This window comes from Dromiciops gliroides, chromosome 2 (assembly GCF_019393635.1).
Source record: "Dromiciops gliroides isolate mDroGli1 chromosome 2, mDroGli1.pri, whole genome shotgun sequence".
NCBI lineage: Eukaryota > Metazoa > Chordata > Mammalia > Microbiotheria > Microbiotheriidae > Dromiciops > Dromiciops gliroides.
The window spans coordinates 55,392,684-55,404,345 of NC_057862.1; positions in this window are offsets into that span (position 1 = coordinate 55,392,684).

Consider the following 11,662-nt stretch of genomic DNA (forward strand, 5'->3'; position numbering starts at 1 on the left):
ATAGCATCTGCTTGAATTTCATCTCCATAGCAACTGAACCACCACACCAATATATTTCATTTTATGAGATTTGATCTATCATTTCAGCCTATCAAAATCTTTTGGGACACCAATTTTATTATCCAACATGCTAACTCATCCCTCCCTCCTTTGCCATCTTCAAAATGGAAAAGCATGGCGTCAATGCCTTCATCCAAAACACTGGTAAAAGTGTTAAATAGCATCAGTCTGTGGGGCACAGATCTCTAGGAAACACCACTAGAGACATCCTTTAAGCTTAATGGAAGTCAGTCTTTGTGTCCAGTCCTTCAACAAATTCTGACTTTGGGTCCACGTATAAGGAAAGAAAGAGAGGGTGAGTCCCTTGTGTAGAGAAGCTCCAAGTACAGTGAGGGTACTGTCCTTGTGCAGTTCAAAGGGAGTATGATGCATGTTTCTAGCCTCTTTCCCCCTCTACCCTTCTCCAAGGGAGACATTTGTAAGGGAGCTATAAAAGATCCCCCAGGTTCATTAAGCCCCGTACAGGTCACCAATGTGTAAGGGCCAAATTTAATATGGGAAGAGTTAATTGGGACTCAGAAAACAGCAGGGGGCCTTTAGGTCCCGAGCCTCCTCTCTTCAGCACTGCCCCCTCCCCAATTGTTTCTCCCAGACTGATAAGAAATGAGATTAAAAAGCCTCCTTTCAGATAAAATTTTTTAAAAAGTGATTATTGATGAGAACAAATTTAGAAATAAGGACAAAGAAAAGCAGGAAATATGACCTATAAACTTGTCCACCGGACTCAGCTGCTTCATGTTCAACTCTCTCTATCCCTCTAAGCATATGCATTTAACTTTCTTGCCTGCCATCATAAACTTCACTTTCTCTCTCTCTCTCTCTCTCTCTCTCTCTCTCTCTCTCTCTCTCTCTCTCTCTCTCTCTCTCTCTTCTTCTCGTCTCCTCCTCCCTCTTCTCTACCTCCCAGAATAAAGAACCCTTCTCTCACAGGAAACCCAGACTGACCACCCACACACCCCAAGCCAATTCCCTGGCACCCCTAGGGGGTGGTGCCCAAGGCTGGCCCCGGGCACAGGGTTTCCTTGCATAACCTCACTTGGAGGAGAGAGCCAGGGCGTGCCTGAGGCTTTCCAATTTTAGCCAAAGATGGGGTACCTCAAATCATAATCAATTCTTACACATTCATTCCTGCTAGGACAGGAAGCAGGAAGTTGTAGCCAGAGGCCACCACTCTGCTATCCTCAAGGAGAAGGGATACTGGGCTAGAATTATATCTATGTGGTCCTGGAATATGATCAGGTTCTATCCAACTCCTGATCACTGTCATTTTTTTAAAATAAAAAATAAACATTTTTATTTATAGTTTTGAGTTCCAAATTTTATCCCTCCCTCCCTCTCTCCCCTCCTCCCTCCCTGAGGTGGTAAGTAATCAGATATGGGTTATACATGTACAGTTATGTAAAACATTACCATATTAGTCATTTTGTACAAGAAACCTTGGATAAAAAATGAAAGAAAGTGAAAATAGCATGCTTCAGTCTGTGTTTAATCAGTATCAATTCTTTCTCTGGAGGTGGATCATACACTTCATCATTAGTCCTTTGGGATTGTCTTGGATCATTGTATTGCTGAGAATAGTTAAGTCATTCACAGTTCTTCATCAAACAATATTGCTGTCTCTGTACACAATGTTCTCTTGGTTCTGCTCACTTCACTAGACATCAGTTCATACAAGTTTTTCCAGGCCTTTCTGAAATCATCTAGCTTGTCATTTCTTATAGCATAATAATATTCCATCAACATCATATACCACAGCTTGTTTAGCCATTCCCTAATTGATGCACATTCCTTTGATTTCCAGTTCTTAGCCACCACAAAAAGAGCTGTAGAAATTTTTTGTACAAGTAGGTCTTTTTCTCTTTTTGGGGATGTCTTTGGGATATAAATCTAGAAGTGGTATTGCTGGATCAAAAGGTATGCACATTTCTATAGGCCTTTGGACATAGTTCCAAACTTTTCTCTAGAATGGTTGGATCTTTTCACAGTTCTACCAACAGTGGATTAGCGTCCTAGTTTTCCGGAATCCCCTCCAATATCCAATATTCATTTTGTCATTTTGAGGGGAAGGGGGATTCCAAGTTCTATATTCGAGGTTTGACCCCTTTCCCACCTAAAACTAATTTCATGATGAACAGACATAAAGAATAACAAAGAAATCCATTTATCCAAATTATAGCAAAACAAAAATCAAAAAGGTATACACAGGAGAATAGACATCGAACAGTACAGAGTAAAAGAGGTCTCCCATTAGGAGCAAGGTAACTCAGCTCAGCTGAGAGAGGGTCCTAAATCTTACAAGGGGAAATGTCCTGAAGTCTCTAGAGTAGCAGTATGGGAATGATGTAGACTGCTTGCTCCTCTCATGTACTCCCAAAGTCTTTGACTTCAGCAACCTGAAAGTGGTTGGCCTCTTCCATCTTGTCTCTCAAAGATGGAAACCAACAATGCTCAAAGAAAACTTGAAACTTGACCAGGTCTGAAGTGGATGCTGGGGGTGGGTGGGTAAAATGGGGAACTGTTGAGAACTGAAGTTCTTGGTCTCTCATCAACTCTGCCCCATTCTTCACATGGGGTATGGCTTTCATTTTCACCAGCAAGGAAAGAGTCCCATGGCAATGGGGTTTGGCACAGGAATTACATAGATATTCAATAAATTCCAAATTGACCTAACTGTGCATCATCTAGCCCACATTTTTCTATCTTGTCTACTTGGATATAATGGTATAATTTGTCAACTGCTTAGCTGAACCCTAGGTGTAAAGCATCTAAAGCATGTCCTAACTTAATAGTCTGGCAAACTTGTTGAAAAAGAGAATGAAGTTAGTTTATGATGTTAGTAACCTGTTCTTGATGAACCTATTCTGGCTCTTAGTAATCATTGCTTCCTTTTATAAATACCTTAAAACCATCCCTTTAATAGTATGCTCTAGAGAAGAACACATACATTTTGGTGGAGTACTGAATTGGTCCAACCATTTTGGAAAATAATTCAGAATTATGTTAAGAAAGTGACTAAAATGTTCATGCACTTTGGTTTAGAGTTTCCTGGGTCATATACTGATAAACATGCGGAGGTCAAAGATAGACAGAAAGCTTCGATTTACACCAAAATATTTGTAGCAGTACTTTTCTGTAGTGGCAAAGAATTGGAAATAAAGTAGATCCCCATCAATGGTGAAATGGCTAACCAAAGTTTGGTAGGTAAATTTAATGGAGTATTGCTTTTCTGTAAGAAATAATGAATATGAAGAATTCAGAGAAAAATGGGAAGAGATTAACTGATGCAGAATAAATAAGGAGAGAGGAAAATGATATATGCAAAAAAATCCAACTGGGCTTAGAATCAGGAAGATTCAACTTTCTGAGTTCAAATCCAGCTTCAGATACTTAGTAGCTGTGTGACCCTGGGCAAGTCATTTAACCCCTTATGCCTTAATTTCTCATCTATAAAATGGAGACACACTGGAAAATGAAATGGCAAATTACTCTTGTATTTTTGCCAAAAAAAACCCCAAAACAAAACCAAATGGGGTCACAAAGAGTCAGACATGACCTAAAAATGACCTAAAAAATGGAAAGGGGAAAAAACCTGAAGGCTATGTAATTGCAATGACCAAGGTTGACTCTGAAGATGACATGAGAAAATATACCTTCCTCCCTTCTTTGCAGAATTATGGGACTATGAGTATTGAACATTGCATATACCATCAGATATGATTGATGTGTTGGTTAATTTTATTGAACTGTTTTTTCCTCCCTCTTCTCTTATTCTTTGATACAAGAGATAGCTTTTTGGATGAAGGAGGGGAGAGGGATATATTTGAAAAGGAGATATAAAAATATATCAATAAAAATCTAAAAATAACAATACTTTCTAGAATGTTTTTCCAAATGTCATATAATACATTGTACCACTCATAGGATGGAATGGAAAAACATTTATTAAATGCTTACTATGTGCCAAGCTAAGCCAGTGCTAAGCCTTAGGAACACAAAGAGAAACGTGAGATGGTCTCTATCTTCAAAGAGTTCATATTGTAATTGTGGAAGACAACATCTACGGGAGAGCTCAGCTGCAAAAATGGAAAGACCCATTGGTTCTTGGGGTATATCAGAGAGGTGTAAGAAAGGGTCCAAGGGTCCTTAAGGTACATTGTTGGGAAGGGAGATCTTTCTGGTCTCAGCATTGGCAGAGTGTGAGGTAGGGTAGTTGAGGATGTCCTAAGGGGTCATGAATATATTTTCTTCTATTCTTATCATATTCCATTCTGCATTATAGTTGCAATGTAGTTATTATATGCTCATATGTGTTATCACTCTACTTTCCTCCTCCACTGAATTATAAGCTCTATAATGGCTGGTATAGTGGTTTAATTATTCATATTTCTCCCAGCATTGAGGATTATGTTTTTCTACATAATAGGCACTTAATAAATTACTACTGAAGGAATACAAATAGTTCATAACAGCATGCAATCAAATGTTAGATGGCATGCTGTAGACCATAAAAGTCTTTGCTGGGGTTTAAAAAGGAAAAGGTTCCTGGATATTAGAGCAAACTGTAGTCCTGGGACAGCTGGGATGCTCATTTGGCAGCCTCTTTTCCTATACTACTGAATTTCCATGTGTTGAGGTGCTACTGATATGTGGATTTTACCTGTAGAGGTGATGGATCAAACCATCACCACCACCACCACAATGATCATCATTATCTTATTATTCTCACATTTTTTTTCAATGGGAATTAGAGAGATAACTTGTGCTCCTGCTAATATTCTTTTACATTTATTGTTCTATATATACCAGCTAGTGACACAATCTTCCAATGTCTTTTCTAGATCTTCACTAGTTCAAGTTGTCATGTTCAAGTTCTGTCATGACATTCAATGCCTGTCCTCTGAGATATTCCTTAAGAGCCCTGTCTTGCCCCCTGTAATTCTCACCATAGCAATGGCGGCCACACATACTGTTGTGTGCAAGTCTTGACATATTTTTACACATTCTGTCAAATACTGTGTTCATTCATGATGGTTATAATTAACACCATCATGTAATTTAAAAATTACTCTGTTTCAGTGTAATTAGTCTGCTAAAGTTGAGTTCATGTTGTCAACTTCAAAGGGTTTTTTGGAATTCTAGTCTAAGAATGATGCTCTTCACAAAATCATTTGAGGCTTTGGTGCCATTTTTATCTGTTTTGTTATTAGATCTCATTTTTGGAGTTTATATTAAGTGAAGATTTTCAATGACCTGAGGTTCTTTAGATTTTAGTGGCTCCTTGATTTCTTATCTTATGCCATCAAATCTAGACTTAGGGATATAATTGTTATTTTTTATGATTGTCTAGTACCAGTTGGCAGTATATTGTTGTATGACTTGAGTTGAGGGAACTGTAACAAATAGTAGTATAAAGCCCTTGGCCATACCTGGTGTGGTCTATTTCCAGTTTTGTTATGAGAAATTATTGGCATATACTGAAAGTCATAGAACTGTAGGGCCATAGGGAGTATTTATGTCTTCTGTCCATTTAATAAACACTCATGGGGAGGGGGTGGGGATGGAGAAGGGGAGGAAGAGCAAAGAGGGAACTTCTGGAAGCCAACACACTGAGGATAGGTGGCACATTATTGTTGGGTAAAATAGTCTTTAATTTTTTTTGCAGGGCAATGAGGGTTAAGTGACTTGCCCAGGGTCACGCAGCTAGTGTCAGGTGTCTGATCTGGATTTGAACTCAGGTCCTCCTGAAACCAGGGCCAGTGCTTTATCCACTGCACCACCTAGATACCCCCTAAAATAGTTTTTAATAGTCTTTTGAATCACCACACAGCAAAAGAACATAGTGCAGCACACACAGTCAGATATGATAACTGGTGTTAGAGGGTCACTGAATCTTGGAGCTGGAAGATAGTTCAGATGCCATCTAGTCCAACTCATGACACCAGAACAAGAATCCTCTCCATAGCATTTCCAACCCCTATTCCTCAAGCCTTCACTTGAAGGCTTCACAAGAAATGGAATGAACTCTCTGCCACAGTGGCACAATCCACCTCTGTTCTAAATGATGACCTGAATCATGAAGAAAAGTTCTGTCTACTGCCTAGTCGAACTCTGAGTCTTTTGGAGAAGTATTCCTGAAAGAGCACTATCTCCTGAAATAGAGTCACTGGAGGGACCCTGTTTATAGACTGAAATTATTGTAGGAAACTGCACACTCTTACACATTACAGGAAACATCATTGGTGATGGGGGTGGGGGAGTAAGAGGCAAGAGGTAAGAGGTGGGAAGTAGAGGGAAGGAAAAGAATGCCAAGGTTTGATCTTCCCTCAAATACCAGGCAGAAAGTAACTTCTCTTCAGAAAATGAGGCCTAAGAGGAAGGGTAGACCCATAGCCCCTATCCACCTCATTGCCTCTTCCTGGGGATCTTGGAGGAGCATGGTAAGAAAGTTCTAGGCAGTTAAGGGCAGAGAGAAGATTCTTCTATTCCTCCCCCACATCAATTTCACCAATCTGGAAATTGGTTGGAGTTATAAGCACCTCTTTAAAAATGAACAGTCCAAGTATATTGGCAATTCCCATCTTACCATGAATTGTTTCGACCAGATGGCCTGAGATCTCTGGGGATTCATTTCAATTCAATTCAATTGATATTTAATTTAGATTGGGGGGAGACAGGTAAGGGAAGAAGAGAAGTAATTTGATATCATGAGGTACTGATGAGGAGAAAGGGGTTGGGAAAGGCCTGGGTTGGGGTGTGGTTTGGGATTGCTAGAGGACATCTTGAGGACACTGATTGACTTGGGGAGGAGATAGGGTCTCTGGGAGGTAGGAGTGGGGAACAGAAAGGGGGGTGGGAAGGCAGTAGAGACAACCTTAGTCAGCTTCCCAATTTCACTAAGGGTGGTTCCTGGCTTTAGAAAGACTTGTAAGTATTGATATGATTGTGGGAATTCTAGCTATTGCATCCAGCCATTGGGAGGAGACAGGGGGTTGGTATATGAGGCCAATTATATTACCAAACAGTGGGATAAACTCTGAAGAGGCTGCAGCGGTACCTCAAGGTGAAGAGGTCTTATGGCAGCCCAGCGTGATGAATTACCCTTAATCCTCTGTCAGGATGATCTTTTGAAGCTGTTAAATTCTGAGTAGACTGCTGGAGCAGGCATGGAAGAAAGCTGGCCCCTGGCTGTTTATGATGGGGAGTAGGGTACCAAATGTGCAAAGAATGGAGTGTGATTGGCAGATCTGGAGTGATTCATGTTGTAAGTTAGAGAAAGAAAGTGATTAGTGAGTGACTTGTGTTCATGAAAAGCGCTGCTCCTTTAAAAATCTACCCAAGGAAGAGTGAGTCAGGGAGTATGAATGGGGGCGAGTATTTGGGTGCAAATCCCTGGGTTTCAAGTGCACATCTCTAGAGTTCTGGGTGCTCCCTCAGGCAAACCTTAAAGAAAGCATGGGGGTGACTAAGGATGAGGACAACATCGGAGGCATGAGCCCATCATATCCCTCATGGGCTTGAAGTAAGCCTTGGGCTCCTAAGAGCTGATCCCCATGGAGCTATTCCAGCATTTGGAAATGAGATGACAAAGCGCCAGAAGAGGAAGATATCTGATTGGAACTGCTATGAGCCCCCAGGAGTCTCTAGGCAAGAAAAGAGAACATTGAGGAGGTACAAAGAGGCTGGGTGTTTGTGTGGTCCTGGGGCTTCTGTGTAACAGCAGGTCATTTGGCTAAGGCGATCTGAAAAGATAGAAAAGAGGCAGAAAGGGGTCTATTGGTGCCTTTCAGATCAAGGTGGATACCTGTCTGACTACTTTCTCACAGGGATCTGGCCAACCGAGATTCAGGACACAACCTCCTCTCTTGGAAGTGCACCATCTTGGTATCTTAAGGAACAACACTATTAGTTCGACCTTTCTACCTGAGTTCCCCAGGTCCCAACCTCACCTAGCAAGTGCTACTGGAAGGAAAAGGATATGAGGCTTGTGGGAAATGCTTGTATTTCTGTATATTTTGAGTTAAGCAAGTTACATGGATGGCGGGGGCGTATTCAAAACATGCAAACAAGCCTTATTATTTTTGAGTCTTCAGTGTAGGTACTTTTGTTAATGAGTACACGTCGTGGCTTAAAGTGCCTTTTTATGGTGGCTTAGTGAGGTGAGGAGTTAATACCAGTGATGAAATCTCACGTGATTGTCATCAACATCCCAGAGAACAGATCCAGCTGTCCCAATTGCTATCTCTGCCCTTACTCAAAGTTAAAAAAAAAAATTACTTTAATTACTGATATGAAGTAAAACAATTACTTGTTGTTTGGCTCAGAATTGCTGGAAATTAATAAATATTTTGGAAATTATTTGGTAAATTCTAATTACTTAGCAAAAGTAATTAAAATATTTATAAGAGAACACCCATAAAATACCACTGAGCAAATACATTACTCAATAAATGGCTTAATTAGTATTTCATTACTAGAAATTAATCTCAGTTACTAAACATTACTACAAATTACGTGCAGGACAGGGAAATTATTTTACTGCTATTAATGATTTCAATTACCAAGTTTGTGCAAATGTAATTCCTTTCCCCCTCCCCAAATCCCTACTTGGACTCTTCTCCCTCAGGCTAATTCTCAGGTTTGGGTCTGATATCAGGATGCTCAGTGCTGGGCTTCAGCAATCCTCTTCTTTGCGGGATCCCCAATGCACAGATTAACTCAGTTTATTTCTTAGCTGTCTCGCTGAAATACAGGCCTCTTGGTGTCTCTTAATCAGCTGAAATCTAGCTCTGGGTGGGGGCAGACAGATCTCTCACTGCAGATATACCCTCCTCCTGAGTTTTCTAAATCACCATGCCAAGCTCAGAAACTCTTTTAGCACTCCCAGGTTGGGGGGTGCTGCCACTCACCCTATTGTTACTAGTTTAGTTACTGGCTGGTAGGGCTCAGCAGCTGCCATTGACACTTGGGCCCTCTGAGAGCCAATCTGGGCTTCCATCCTGAATAGGGCAATGGTGTATGTGGCCCCAGAGGCAATCTGGCAGAGAAACCAGTAGTTTTCCACTAGGGAAAGCAATCTAAGACACATATTTCTTCTTATTCCTCAAACATTTATTAACTGCACACCAGATGCAATAGCACTTTACACCTCTCTTGCTTAATTGTCTATTATTTTGTACTATTACTCATATTGTACAGTGGCACTATGTAGTTTAATGGGTAGAATGTTGAACTTGGAATCAGGAAGACCTGAGTTCCAAACCTGTCACACTTAAAAACTGTGACTTTGGGCAAGTCACTTACCCTCCCTGGATCTCACACCTATAAAGTAAAATAATTACCTAGGATAGGACTTATTGACTAAATTATAGATGGGTAGGGTTTCATGTGAATAGAGGAAGTTCAATCCTGGAATGCTTCTGAAATCACAGCTCCTCTTTATAGTTATTTATTTCGTATTGGCTATTTGTGTAGCAGAACACTGTTCTCCCTCCCTCCCCACCCCCGCCTTGAATTGTAAGCTCCACCACAGCAGTTACTATTTCTTACCCTTTAAGGACTTTAAGAAAACTCAATTAGGTGCTTTCAGAGACAAGATATGAGTTCAAATCTCTGACTTTTAATTCCATGCATTGTACCTTGTATACATCAAGGACTTATGATTTCATTGATGTGGGCAATCTGTTCACTGATACTAGTTGCAACCCCCTCATCATTTAATAGCTAGATTTTAAAGATTGCTAGGGCTTAAAATTTCATCAGTTTATAAACCACCTTAGTGATATGTCTCCTCAAACTTAGAGAGGCTAGTTCTCAGACAACAAGTTCTTTTAGGTTTTCCAATTTGTTAGGACTTCCAGAGGTGACTTATCCTATGTTGGTCAAATTTTGAAGAACCCAAGGTCATCTTCACACCAAGAATGTTGTTGAGTTGTTTCAGTCCTGTCTGACTCTCCATGATCCCATTTGGGGTTTTCTTAGCAAAGATACTGGAGTGGTTTGCCATTCCTCTCCAGATCATTTTACAGATGAGGAAACTGAGGCAAACAGGGTTAAGTGACTTGCCCAGGGACACACAGCTAGGAAGTGTCTGAAGCCAGATTTGAACTCCGGAAGATGAGTCTTGACTTCAGCACTGGCACTCTGTCCACTGTGTTACCTTGCTGCCTTCACACTAAGACATTCCAATAGGACTTCAGAGGAAGCTCCTACAGTTCATAAGTACTTAAACGTGTGTTGAGTTGGATTTATTCTCTACAATGGCTTCACAAAAATGAATGAATGGGGGCAGCTAGATGGCGCAGTGGTTAAAGCACCGGCCCTGGATTCAGGAGGACCTGAGTTCAAATCCGGCCTCAGACACTTGACACTTACTAGCTGTGTGACCCTGGGCAAGTCACTTAACCCTCATTGCCCCGCAAAAAAAAAAAAATGAATGAATGACAGAAAAACATTTATTAATTGCTTACTATGTGCCAAACACTGTGCTTAGTAGGGTGGAAAGGGTGGAATGCAAAAAACAAAGTGAAGACATTCCCTGCCCTAAAGGAGTTTACATTCTAATGATGGAGACCACACATACAAGGAAGTCATGGGCAGGGAAGGGCATTTTGTTTGGGAAAGTTATATGGGAAGTGAATGAAGCCACAAGGCAATAGATTGACACATCCTGTCCAGTAACTATGGCAACATTGAGTTGATTATGGTTTTAGATCTAGAATGGAGAGGCCTAAGGTACCCAGTGGCAAGGTGGTTGGTGAGATGTTGAGGCAGTGAAGCAAAGCCATGGTTGGACCAGTTGGCCTGATCTAGTTGGCCACATGTGAGTCACTCATCAATCAGGATCTAGGCACCCAAGCCCTAAAGCTTAAGCCCTCCAGAACATGGTGTCTGGTATGGGTGGCAGAATAGTAGTTGAGAAAGGTGAAGTAGCAAACCATCTACCATGTAGCTCATCTCCCAAACTGGAGGCTAGGAGTCACCTTGTTTCTATCCTTCATGGCGGGCATCATAGGATGATGCACTGGGTACATACTACCAGCCTGCATACTCAATATTTGTTGACCTTACTCAGCTCTTGACTAACAGGGTGGGGCTATGCTTAACTTAAGGAGAGCCTGATGTCAGCCAGCTACCAAATCACAGTAATGATAATTCATGTTTACATAGCATATTGAGATTTGCAAAATTATCTTCACGATGACCTTGCAAGGTGGTGCAACTATAATTTCCTCCATTTTTAAAATAAAGAAACTGAGGCTCAGCGAGGTTAAATAGTAACAATAATATTTATATAGCTCTTTAAAGTTTACAACACACTTTATAAATATTATTTTATTTTCACAGCAACCCTGAGAACTATTATTTTTATAGATGTGGAAACTTAGATAGAGATTAAGTGGCTTGCCCAAGGTCACACAGCCAGGAAGTATCTGAGGCAGAATTCAAACTCAGTTGTTTCTAACTCCAAGTCCACCATTTTATCCACCATGCCGCCAAGGCTGTTCTTGAATTGAAGCCTTCCAGACCCCGAGGCCAGCTCTCTATCCATCATGCCATGGCTTCCTCCCTTGGACAAAATCAGTTGATTCATATTTTACTACAA